This window comes from Lagenorhynchus albirostris, chromosome 14 (genome assembly GCF_949774975.1).
Source record: "Lagenorhynchus albirostris chromosome 14, mLagAlb1.1, whole genome shotgun sequence".
In the NCBI taxonomy this organism is placed as follows: domain Eukaryota; kingdom Metazoa; phylum Chordata; class Mammalia; order Artiodactyla; family Delphinidae; genus Lagenorhynchus; species Lagenorhynchus albirostris.
Window position 1 is genome coordinate 35,895,962 of NC_083108.1, and position 14,492 is coordinate 35,910,453.

A 14,492-nucleotide genomic window follows, 5' to 3' on the forward strand; every position below is an offset into this window, starting at 1 on the left:
AACTGAAAGCATTTCCTCTAAGGTCAGGAACAAAACAAGTGTGTCCACTCTCGCCACTACTATTCAAAATAGTTTTGGAAGTTCTAGCCACAGCACTCAGAGAAGAAAAAGTAATAAAAGGAATACAAATTGGAAAAGAAGACGTAAAACTGTCACTGTTTGCAGATGACATGATACTGTACATAGAGAATCCTAAAGATGCCACCAGGAAACTGCTAGAGCTAATCAATGAATTTGGTAAACTTTCAGGGTACAAAATTAATGCACATAAATCTCTTGCATTCCTATACACTAATGATGGAAAATCTGAAAGTGAAATTAAGGAAACACTCCCATTTACTACTGCAACAAAAAGAATAAAATAACTAGGAATAAACCCACATAGGGTGAAAAAAGACCTGTGTTTAGAAAATGATAGGACACTAATGAAAGAAATTAAAGATGATACAAACAGATGGAGACATATACCATGTTCTTGGATTGGAAGAATCAACATTGTTAACATTACTATACTTCTCAAAGCAATCTACATATTCAATGTGATCCCTATCAAATTACCAATGGCATTTTTTATGGAACTAGAACAAAAAATCTTAAAGTTTGTATTGAGACACAAAAGACCTCGAATAGACAAAGAATTCTTGAGGGGAAAAAATGAAGCTGGAGGGATCAGGCTCCCTGACTTCAGACTATACTATAAAGCTACAGTAATCAAGACAACATGCTACTGGAACAAAAACAGAAAAATAGATCAATGGAACAAGGTAGAAAGCCCAGAGATAAACCCACACACCTATTGTCAACTAATCTATGTCAAAGGAGGCAAGGATATAAAATGGAGAAAAGACACTCTCTTCAATAACTGGTGCTGGGAAAACTGGACAGCTACATGTAAAAGGCTGAAATTAGAACACTGTCTAACACCATACACAAAAATAGACTCAAAATGGATTAGCGACATAAATATAAGACCGGACACTATAAAACTATTAGAGGAAAACATAGGAAGAACACTCTTTGATGTAAATCACAGCAATATCTTTTTTGATCCACCTCCTAGAGTAATGGAAATAAAAACAGAAATAAACAAATGGGACCGAAAGAAACTTCAAAGGTTTTGCACAGCAAAGGAAACCATAAATAAGATGAAAAGACAACCCTCAGAATGGGAGAAAATATTTGTGAATTAAGCAACAGACAAAGGATTAATCTCCAAAATTTACAAGCAGCTCTGCATCTCAATATCAAAAAAACAAACAAGACAAACCAAAAATGGGCAGAAGACCTAAATAGACATTTCTGCAAAGAAGATATACAGATGGCCAAGAGACACATGAAAAGCTGCTCAACATCACTAATTATTAGAGAAATGCAGATCAAAACTGCAATGAGGTATCACCTCATACCAGTTAGAATGGGCATCATCTGAAAATCTACAAACAACAAATGCTGGAGAAGGTGTGGAGAAAAGGGAACCCTCTTGCACTCTTGGTGGGAATGTAAATTGATACAGCCACTATGGAGAACAGTATGGACGTTCCTTAAAAAACTAAAAATAGAATTACCATATGATCTAGCAATCCCACTACTGGGCATATACCCAGTGAAAACCATAATTCAAAAAGACACGTGCATCCCAATGTTCATTGCAGCACTATTTACAATAGCCAGGTCATGGAAGTAACCTCAATGTCCATCGACAGATGAATGGATAAAGAAGATGTGGTACACATATATAATGGAATATTATTCAGCCATAAAAAGGAACGAAATTGTTTCATTTGTAGAGACATGGATGGATCTGGAGACTGTCATACAGAGTGAAGTAAGTCAGAAAGAGAAAAACAAATATTGTATATTAACGCATATATGTGGAACCTAGAAAAATGGTACAGATGAACCATTTTGCAGGGCAGAAAATTAGACACAGATGTAGAGAACAAATGTATGGACACCAATCTGGGAAAGCGGCGGGTGCATGGGTGTGATGATGTGATGAATTGGGCGATTGGGATTGACATGTATACACTGATGTGTACAAAATTGATGACTAATAAGAACCTGCAGTATAAAAAAATTAATTAATTAAAATTCAAAAAAAAACAGCCAATTAAAAACAATTCTTTAAAATTTAAAATTTTTCTACATATGGCATATATATTATAAGATCCATTGATTTTTGTTGAATTTTTTAAAATATCTGAATAGCTTTTTCATCCTATATACCTTTATTTCTTCCTATGTTTTAAAAATAAGTCGCATATATTTACTACCTATAAAAAAAAAAGTAAAGAAAGAATTAGTGTCTTCCAATAGAAAAGATAGCATAAATTTATTTTTCAATAAATCCCTTATCCCTCAAACTTGTGGAATGACTAATACAACATTTTAAATGAGAGCTGAATTTTAAAATAACATCAATATCACTGTGAACAAGAAGTAGTCCAAAAATACTACAATATGTGAGGATAAAATTCTTTGTTCTGAGCGTGTATGCAGGAAATGGCACATCTTGTGGGCAAGGGGAAGAAAAATTCCCATGTGAGTTGGGAGACCTGAGCCCAAAGTTCATGCCTTGAGTGGGCTCCCTTACTCATGAAAGAAAGGAAGTTTAGAGAAGTCCTGCCAAGTATTTCTAAGTTTATAGCTTCACCTCATGACCAGGCATATAATAAATCTGTTAGCTGAGTTTGCATAGATAGGTGATAGCTCTGACTTCTCCATAGGATGAGAGATCAAGACTGCCTTCTTAAGACTCAGTACTTAACTAGCACTCTCAGACAAATTAGATGCACTCATGGGACCTCTGCATTGAGGAAGATAACTGGAAAGGGAGGGAAAGAGAGAGAGAGAGAAAACTAAAGTAAATCCACAATAGAAATATATAAACATAAATTAAACCTAATACTAACAGAGTCAACAAAATACAAAATCAACAGAATAAACTCCAGATGAAGTTATTGTTATAGAACAGTATGGCAAAGCTTTATAAACAAATATAGTTACAATGTTTAAAAAGAAAATGGAAGGAATTACATCCATTAAAGCACGCACACAAGATACTATGAAACAAAGCAGCAATGAAAAAAAACCAAAACTTACCTAGAAAATTTGGAAATAGAATATGGGGAAATTGAAATTAAATAAAATGTTACAGACAAGATAAATTGTGGACTGAATAAAGTCACAGAAAGAATGAACAGGAAAATAGTACTCAGGAATTCACTCAGAAAAGCAATTGAGACAATCTTAATGCCATGAAATGAATTCAGGCATCCTTTCCCAAAGTGAAATCTACATGAAGATGTTCCGTGATAAAAAAAGGACTCTGTGCTCCTTTATAAATTTGAGAAGGATTGCATACTATATATAACACCATTGGAGATTCATAATTCACATAAATATATCAAAGTCTATGTAAAATCTTACATTAAAAAGCACATAATTTAATTTTATATTCTTTTCCCCAAAACTATTGGATATTGACATCCATTTCCAAATACACAATGTATTTTTTTATAAAGAGATAATGCCTTGATACACCAAGAAAATATTGTAATATAGTGAGAAAAAACATCCAGACTGAGAATGATAAAACTAAGATTTTAATTTGAGTTCTGTCACTAAACAATTATGTGATACCTGTTACTTTTTTTTCTAAAAAAATAAAACAATATTTATACTTTATAGCTTTAAGATCAACTTTTATGAATAGAATATGTCATGTCAATGATATATGACAATCTAGAATGAGTGATGCTGTGGTGGAGGGTAAGGAAGTGCTTTCCCTGTTCTCTACAAGTGACACGTGCAGACAAATGCCCTCCTGGTATCCAGGTGTGCTAGACCTTGTGCTCAGAGGTGGCTAGGATGAGCATGAGAGGACTGAGCTTTCAAAAAGGAATCCTGAAGGAGAGGAATTCTGTCTGTCAAGGACACTAGAGAACAAAAAGGCATTGAGAAAGCCATTGCTGAAGGGGCAGGGGCAGCATTCAGGATGGTTGTCCTTACAAATTCTCTAAAGTCAGTATGAAACTTACAAACATGCAAATAGACCCAGGTTTTGTTTCCACAAAGAAGAGGGATCCCCTGCATCTTGAGAACATGTTAGGAAAAGTTCAGTTTCCTTTTTGTGTCACTCAGAGTGGTACAACTACCACAAAGGTGATAGTTCTTGGACCTAGGACCTGGCATTTGAATAGGCACAATCTAGGGTCATAATATAGATTGGCTGTTAAAGCAAAGAAGCTTCATCATTACAAACAGGGGAAGGGACACGGCAGGGTACATGTAAATATTTGAGGAGGGTAGGTCAATTATAGTCATTCGACAGAGCAAGATAAATATAGTATCCTAGAAGGTTATGTTCCAGCCTTCAGTCACAATTTAAAGAAGTAATGGACATTGTCCAGGCTGAAGGAAAGGGGATTCCCAACAATGGATAAAACACAGAAATGGTATAAGATTCAAATTCCAAGAAGAACAATCAAGGACTACTCATTGGATTACAGGTTCAGTCTCTTAAGTTTTGGCTTATAGAAAAGCTCCACTGGATGGTATTTTAGCATACCATCCCATTTAAGAGTTGCAGAAAAGGTATTAGGACACTAAAGTAGAATTATCAAGTACTGGAAATATCAGGTGGAAAAGATAGCATGGGTCCAGTGAATACTCTAAGCATTGAGCTTATTTAAAACAGTTGGATGCCATTTGAAGATCTTGGCATCTATCTTCCTTCATGATCTGCTCTTTATGCATTTTGTTTTATGCTTTACAGTTTGGAGATCATTCTCCTTGATAGATAAAATGGGAGTAAAATAAGAGAGGAATGAATCATTCTGCCTTTGCTGTCATTTTTAACAGTACCTTATCTACCCTAAGCCGTGTTCTTCTTCCAGCTCTGTACAGAGTAAAAATTACCATTTACCTGAATCTAGTGTTGGTTCTTGCTTTTCACCTCTTTCTGGTTTTTAACTTTCCAGGTGAGCTTCTTAAAGGTACAAAGGCTCTTTTCAACATATCTCTTCTTTTGCATGTCCCTCTTTCTATCTTTTGTGCATGTCCTTTAGAACATGACTTCATCACTTAATTCCCATTTTAGTCACTCTGCTCCAGTAGAGGAGAGTTGAAAATACAGAGGGGAAGTAAGAATATGTGTAATCGGCTAGTATTTTTCTCTTTCAGAAAATGAATACACATATCAAGCACCGGAAAAACATATAAATTAGCCAGTATGATAGCTGCCATAGAGAATGTAGGATCAGTATGGAACTGAGAAACATGAAAGTAATTATTTTCATCATTGTTGCCTCTATGAAGGTTTCTAGAAACATAACCTATAACAAATAGGAAGCACAGAGAAAGAGGAAAGAGTCTGAATACTGATGGAGTTAGGCAAAATCTACATGATAAACTGTAGTGCCCATATTGCATGCTTACTGATGCCCTTAACAGAGAGATCAGGGGGACTTTTTTTTTTTTTAAAGAAGATGTTGGGGGTAGGAGTTTATTTATTTATTTATTTTTGCTGTGTTGGGTCTTCATTTCTGTGTGAGGGCTATCTCTAGTTGTGGCAAGTGGGAGCCACTCTTCATCGCGGTGCACAGGCCTCTCACTGTCATGGCCTCTGTTGTTGCAGATCACAGGCTCCAGATGGGCAGGCTCAGTAGTTGTGGCTTATGGACCTAGTTGCTCCACGGCATGTGAGATCCTCCCAGACCAGGGTTCAAACCCGTGTCCCCTGCATTAGCAGGCAGATTCTCAACCACCGCACCACCAAGGAAGCCCTAGGTTAACTTTTAAAGACTGCAGATTTCTTTCTCAAAGTTATTTATCCAAGATGATATGGTCATGCTTCCCCAAGATTCCTGTCACTGTAACTCTACCTATCAACGTCTCCTGTTTATCATAGTCAATTATGGAAGCTTAGTGTTTCCTCATCCTTATGAAAGGCAAATTTATCAGCAAGAAGAATCATTAAAATGCCATACACTGCCTTTTGCAGATGTAGAATTCTAATAGATTTATTTAAGTATTCATTTAGTCATTCAATTATTCAACAAGTGGTATCTGTGTGTTAAATTCCTTTAGTGACAAGAATGACAATATCATTGCCCTCACTTAGCTTATCATCTAAGAAGAAAAAATATTACACAAATACTTGTGCAATGATTACAATTGTGATGAAGTCTTTGAGGAAAAGGTAATTATGCTATGAGCACATTTGATAGGAGGATTCAAGCTTAGCTGAGGGAATTTTAGCTGATTCAGCTGATGGATGAATAGAATTAGCTGGGAAAAGGGAAGGGGGAATACTATAGTAAGAAAGATTAGTTATAATAAGGTCCAGAAGCAGGAGGGAACACAGAATAGTTCAGAACTGATAGAATTCATGCAGTAATAGAATAAGGATAAGTTGTAGAACAAGACATGAGAAAGTCTCAAAAACTCAGAAGGTCTCATTTTGTGGAAGGTCTTTCAGCTTATGTGAGAGTGTTTGGAATTAACTCTAATAGCTGGAAGTTATTTAAGAGTTTTAAGCAAGAAACGTGTCTTGAATGTATTTATTTCAAAAAAATATTTTATTGGTTACTGTGCAAACACAGATGTGAGAGAGATCAACTAAGAAGCAATTGAAAGAAGCCAGAAGAGATAGGTTGCTAAGATGTACATAGTATCATAGTAAGGGAACTGTTAATATTTTGACTGCAAGGTTGAAGGGGTGACAGAGAGTATGGCTACTACCGGAATGTGAGTAAGAAGGTGAAGTGAGAAGATCTTAGATCTGCTTAATTATATTTACATTGGGTTGGCTAAAGAGCTACTAGCAGAAGAAAGGATGATAGAACAAAAAGTGTGGTTGGGCAGAGAATAGTGAATATGGATTGGGCAAAAGAGAAGAGAAAGGTTGATAAAGTGTAAATAGAAGAATGAAAGAAATATTTTGAGGTAAGTACCGTGTGTGAGACACACACTCACAAATCTCTCTCTTCCTTTCTCACACTCTCTATCTCTCTCATGCACACACATACATATTCCATGAGCAAAAAGAGAAAAAATGATTTTAAAAATATTTTTTTCATGTTTTTTGGTATGGTTTTGAAAAATTTTAGTAAAGACTTAAGTTGACTAAGTTTTCTTTGTTGTTTTTGTTTTGTTTTGAATAAAATGTGCTGAGACCGAACTGTTTAGGCAACTCAGTTTTATTCAGGTTACAGAAAGGACTGAGTGATTGATTTGATTTGAATTTTGAGGGAGAGAAAATCATCAAGTATGATACTCAGATTTCTTACTTAAATAATTGCAAAGATGGTAGTATCTTTGCTGGAAAAATAAGAAAACATTTAAAAAGCTCTCCGTCTGCCTCTCACTCCTACATTTTAACTTCCTTGTGTGTCATTTTGTGATATATTTTAGAAGAACTATAACAATATATTTTGTCTAGTGATTTTCTGTATAGTATCTTCTCACAATGATTTCACTTTGTTTTTCTTTTTTACTTAATCACCGAAGTGCTTTTCACTGTACTACATCAGACAAGTTTGAGGATTTATGTTCAGGCATAGAATAGTTTCTCTGATTACATTATTTCCTCATGTCCTTTATTTAAACAGATTTTCTTTTTTTTTTAAGGCATAACCTTCATTTATCTCCTAATCATTTGCCTGGCCTCACTAAATTTCAGTGACAGTTTCATCACTGCATTTGCATACTATGTCAAATTTCAGATTCTTTCTTTAGACAATAAAAACTCAGTGTATTGGTATAGATGATCACTATTTTTCTGTTCCTTTTTTTCTTCTATTTCCTTTTTTTTTCTTTCTTTCAACAAAATCTACTGAGTGTCTGCTAAGTACTAAACATTGTCTAATCACTAGTATGAAAATGGACAAAGTTTCTTTTCATAAATTAGCATCCTAACCAAAAGGGAAGAGATAGAAAGAAAATAAACATGAATAGAGTAGGTGAAAATACATGCTATTCAGATAAGTAAAACAGGTTGATATCATGGTGACTTGAAAGCTACTTTAGTTTCCCTGGGAGGTGACATTTAAGATGATAAGGGAATAAGAGGCCATATAAAGCCCTGTGAAGGTCAGGTGGGAAAACATTCTAGGCAGAGGAGATAGACCTAAGGTGGGATTGACATATATACATTAACATGTATAAAATTGATGACTAATAAAAGAAAAAGAAAGTCTAAGATATTTTAAAGGCATGCTTTCAGACTTTTGGAAAGAAAGTTATTTTTTCTCCAAATGAAAAATAAATGAAAACATATCATTAAAAAAAAATGAGCTTGAGTTGTGTAAGGAAGGAAAAAAAGGACCAAAATGACTGAGTCCCTAATAGGAAGAGGAAGAATGATGAGAGATGAGGGTCACCACACTCAAAGCTTTGTGGGCCAGGGTCAGGGAGTGAGTATTTGCCCAAATGGAACGGCACATCCTGAGAACAGTTTGAGCAGATGAGTGGCAAAACCTGGATTACTCTTTTAAAAAGTCCATTTGCTGGCATTTTGGAGGATGACTTGAACATGGACATGTGGAGAAGCAGGCTGTCAGTAGATGTTTATTTTGAGAGTCCAGGTAAAAGATTATTAATCCTTGAATTAGAATGATAGTGGATATTTAGAGAAGTGAACCAATTTGAGAAACACTTTAGAGGAACAATTGATGAGACTCATTAGAGGAGGCATAGTGGGTTGAGTAAAGAGAGGCAGCAAGGATAACCCCTAGATTCCCTACTTGTACAATTGAGTAGATGGAGGTGTTTTTTTCTCCCACAAAGATGAGGAAAGCTTGATCTGGGAAAAATTTTTTTTTCATAAAAAATTAGGAGTTGCCTTTTTCTGTTTTGGCCAGGTTAAATTTGAGATGGCTATTAGGCATTCATGTAGAATTTTTAAATATTAGTTGGATAATCTAAACTGGAGTTAGGGAAACCAAGGATAGAGATGAAGTATTTGCAGATTGTTGTAGAGATGCAAATTGGAGCTATGAGAATAAAGAAGATCACCCATGTCACCCAGGAAGAGTGAATGGAGATGAGGAGGGTGCCAAGGAAAGATCCTGGAGTACACCAAAGTTAAAGATCTAGAAGAGGCACAGAAGCCTGGGGTGATAGAGGCTAATGAAGTAAAAGAAAACCCTAGTAAGAGGACAATGTTCTCCCAATGTGGAAGCTGAAGAAAAAAATGATATTTTGAAGAGGAGGGATCTTTTAATAGTTGATTGCTGCTGATAGATCAAATAATATACATCACTGCATGCTCCATGGGACATGAATGATGTTCTAAATAGACCGTCTGGTATCAAAATGGGTAAACTGCTCAGTATTTCCTCATGTATACTAAATATCTTTTTTTTTTTTCTGGTCTCAAGCTCTCTTCCATTGGTGGTTTAATTACTTTTTCTTTGTTCATCAAGATCAACTACAAGATAATCCTCAGGATAATAATTCTGCTCAGGGGAGTAATGACTTTTCCCAATTCCTCCTATTTCTTTGATGTGTGCTCCTAGGCAAATCAACAGAAATGAAGAGCAGCTGGTAGGACTGGCAAGTCAGTAGAGATTAGAGGTATCTGCTCAGGCTTCGTGGAGATAACAAGGTTTGGAGTCAGATAGAATCAGGATTGAGTCTCATTTCTGACACTTACTATGATCCCTGGGTTCAAACTACTATACTTCTCTAAGATAAGATTCTCAAGTGTGAAGTAAGGTCAATGAAATCTACCTCTCAGGGCACACATGAAAATACAACAAATGGTAAATGCTTAGCACAGTGCCTGGCACGTGGTAAGTGCTTCATAAATGTCAACTACTCCCAATAAAAATTATGACTGAAATTTCAAAACTGGCCCATGAAAGGTGGGGAGAATAGGAATTGGATCAGAAAAGCACAAAGGTACTGTGGAAGGTGGAATAATATGGGCAAATATAGGGGAACAGAATGGAAGAATCCATTTTGAATTGAACAGAGGTTACTCAGAGAGCCAAATAGCAATCCTATTTAGTTACATCTTCGGTTCTCAGTGAAACCACAGAAGAGGTATACCTCCAAACTTTTATAAAAAATGTACTGGTAAAACTCATTTCTTGTGAGATTAAAGAATGCCTACTCAATAGCCAGCCCTCCCTGTGTTGTCTGTGCCATATTTACAGGTCAGCTGCAGCTCTCCATGTTCTCTCACAATGTAGTCCATCCACAGTTTTAATTTAGCTCTCTCCATTCTCCTCTTTTCCTCTCCACATTGTCTAAGTGCTAATAATAATAATTCAATTTAATATCATCCATCCTCACAGAGTACTCAAGCCCATCCGGTCCTCAAGGACACCTAACCCTTCCCGGGCTCACCTCTCAGCTTCTTTATCACACTTGAAGCACATCATAAACTATATCTTCCCTAGACCTTGTCATAAAGGGTGAGGCCGACATTGCAGGAAGGAAGTCAGGGAAATACAACCTTGAACTGGTTTATCACCTCTCTTCCCTGCCCTTCTCCTCCCCCTGCCATTCCCTCTTCTTTTTGACCAGTACTTTTCCTTCACAGGCAGAAAGGAAAAATGTAAACTTGTGTTCCCATCAGGGCTTCCTGGAACAGCTCACTTTCTGTTTGGTAATTGAAAGCTGATCTAATATGAAGGATGCTCAGCCTTGATAGCTGCCTCGACAGTCATTAATTTGCTAATAGAAATTGCTTTTTGATGATGCAGGTCAGGATGATGGCCTCTAGTTTGTGGATAAAGAAATTGAAACATGAAAGGTTAAATGTCTTCTATGCAGGGACAGTGCTGAGAATAAGTGAGAGAAAGGACTGACTTATCTGGCATTCAGTTCCCTGAAAACTTTAGCTTCTTGAATATAGGAAAAGAAAAGGAAAAGGTGAACTTAACATTTGTGAACAGCCAAAATAATTATAAAAAATATGTGCTTAGAAGCACTCATGAACTTGATTAACATAATTGTGCTAGATTCATTTATTCTCAGTTGACACAATTTTAACAATATTGCATACTTTGCCTCCAAGTACATTAAAAAAAAAAAGTTAAAGCCAGAAATGGTTTTAAATAATAGTTGAAAATTATCAAGTACAAATTATAGAATGGACATTAGTGTTGATAAATCTTTATTTTCATTATTTGGATAATTTTTTGCCATATTATGAACAAGAAAATTAAGACTCTGAGGGGCTGTATCATGTAAACAATGTTACACAGCAGGTTAGAGGAAAAGACAAAATGTAACTTCTGTATATATAACATTCTATCCCATGTGTCTGAAAAAAACAAACATACTATCTACTACATGAAATTCCTTTGAGATTATGCGTGAATGCATAATAAAGAGCTATAGAAAGATAAATAGAAAAGATCATATTTTGCAGAAATTCCCAGGAAGTGGACATAACTTAAGCTGTCATCAGTGTCTCAGTGAAGGTTAACTGACAGCCAGTGAGAGACTGGCCAAATTGAGCAGAGAACTGGGTTAATATGGGCAGCATTCCCAACCACCACAGGGCACTGAAGCCTCTGCTCTGAGAATTATGCATTTTTATTAGTTTCTTTTTTACCAGAGTCCAATCTGTAACACTAGATTGTAGACGTTAGATTGTGTAACACTCAGTGTCACTCTCTCTTGGCATCCTTCTTCAGTGTGGCACAGTGTTCTCAGTCCACGAGAACTGATGCACGAAGATGATCCTTCCAGGAATTTGGAAGAGGTACCACCGAATGGGTGTCAAACTGCGAACTAGCTACTGGAGTCTTCAGTACTTTCACTTTTTCTCCTCTCAATTGTACTGATCTCTCTATTAGTGATTTCTACCTCCAGAGATCTTACATTGTTTTGCTTTCTACGATTACATCATATATGTAGAACGTACCTGACAATTTTTGCTGAAAACTTATCTGTCCTCATTGAAAAGGAATTGATCATATTCATTTTTAGAGCAGGGAGGAAATGTACCTATGTATTTTGTAGTGGAGGCTGTGATACTGTAGTATACAGCTCAGATCTTCTCACCCCTTTGAAAGAACAAAGAAGTATTTCTTCCAAGTTGTGGGAATGTTGGCAGCTGACAGCTCTCAGGTGAATTCTTCTATGGGAATCACCTTGACCTGAAGGGAATCACCTTGACCAAAGTCACACTCTTTCTCTAGAACATCCTGCATTCAGCAACCTGTTCACATGAGTATATAAAACAATGGCTTCCTTGTCTCCAAGTGGAAGAATTCTAAAAGGCCATTCCAGGTCAAGAGCTCTCATAGAATTGTCCTAATGTCTTTGTTGTACAAGTATCAAAGTTATCTTCATCCTCTACCCAATTCTGCATCCTATAATCTCGCATAAGAGTAGTTTCTGGAACACTGGAATTGAAACATCTTCAGATATAGATTTGCTTTTCTTGCCTGGAAGAACTGATTCATCATTTATATCTCAGAACTTACTTCCTGCATTGTTCTTAGTACAACAAAGGACTGTATCCTGCAACACTCTGCCTTAGACCAAGGGGGCATCTTTAGAACAAAAAAGGTGTGACAACATATACATGACCATAGATGGGATCTGTTGGTCCTATCATTTCCATGACCATAGATGGGATCTGTTAGTCCTATCATTTACATACCATCCAGGTGATGCCAGACTGCCAGAACAAGTTGCAACTGAGGTACCAGCTTGGTGATGATACCCTGTGAAGAAGATGTGTCATTTTCTAGGACAAATCAAGGATTCAAGTAGTTTATATCATGGGTATAGAATTCAAGATGTAGAGCTAGGAGGGAACCACTTATTAACAGTTTCAGTGACTTGGGAAATTTGTGTTTCTCACCTTCAAAATTTGGGACTCCATAAGATTAGAGGTCCTAATTCCCAAAAAGGGAAGTCTTCTAACAGGGTAAAAAGCATAAATACCATTAAACTTTAAGCTACAGTTCCCACCCCATCACTTCAGCTTCATTGTTTCATGAGACAAGCAGGAAAGCAGGCAAGGGTTATGGATCCTGATTATCAGGAAGAGATAGGACTCCTGTTACACTATCCAGAAAAGAATGTGTTGGATACACAGATCATTCACTTAGAAACTTCTTGGTGTCACTTGGGTCAACTTTGACAAGTATCCATGTCAATTTAAGACCATTAGTAATGGACCTCCAGCACATCTCACTAAACTTTATCTTACATTTCCACAGGAAAAGAGTTCCATCAGAATCCTAGAGGAGCTCATTGTACAAAATATATCTGAGTGTAGCAAGGGCTTAATTAGCATAAATTATAGTGAATAATATGGTGTCCTGCCCACATCTCTGTCCTTTAAGACAGAGACCCTCATTTTTCCAGCTTCTGGGAATGTTGGCTGTTCACAGTCTTCAGCTTAGTAGGTCTCCTGGAATTTCCCACTGCTGAAGAGAACCATCTCATGCAAGAGTACTTTCTCTTCTCAGAGACATATCTAGTGACTGATTGATGTACATCTTACAACTGTATCTCCTGAGAGCACAACCCAATAAATTTCATGTTTGCCAATCATTGTCTCAGAGTTTATTTCCAGAGGATCCCAACCTTGGCATACCTATATATCTCTACCTATCCAGGGAGACTTGAATTAAAACCAAACCAAGCAAAGTGAACAAACGGAAAGCAATGCCTTTGTCCTCCAAAAAGAAGTTTTAACACAGAAGTAGTTTCCAAGTATCGCTACTTTCCCAGAGGGAGAAATTTGGGGAAGGGATTATTCTCAGGAGGTCACTAAATCATACTTATGCTTTGCTATTCTAAGTGTAATCTAAGAAGTAGCAGTGTCAGTGTCACCTGGGAGTTTGTCAAAAACACAAACTTCCTAACCCCATCCCAGACCTACTGAATCTCAATATGTTTTTCACAAAATCCCCAGATGGTTTCTTTATATATTCAAGTTTGAAAAGAACTGCTCTGGAACAGTACTCTTGAAATTTTTTTGAATGACGCATTCCTATCATTTAAAAAATGAGCATGTACTCCTACTATTTATGTTTTGTATAATAATATATCATTTTATTGTTTATTATATATTCACTTGCTTATTATATGTGATAATATATAATATAAAATCTATACAATATTTATCAATTATAATGATATCATGTACAATTATTCTAATATGTCATAAACATTGAAAAAATATTCACAAATACAGAGAATTAAAAGAATAAGGCAAAAACATTAGGGACAATTTTTGTAGTTTCCTCCCACTCTTCAATAGATTGTCACATCACTCCATCTTGGGTATGTGTTCTCCATATTGGTGATTTCTGCTCTCTAGCAGACACAATCCTGTGCATTAGGTAGAGTCTTAGGAGAGGGATTAATGGGAATATCAAGATTAGGAAAATTCAGAGATTATTTTCTCTCTAGACTGGGAATGGGAAGAAAATTAGAGTGGTTTGAATTGGCATAGTGGTGACAGAAACTAAAAATGCCCCTATCTCAAATAAACTAGCAGATTCTGGGGA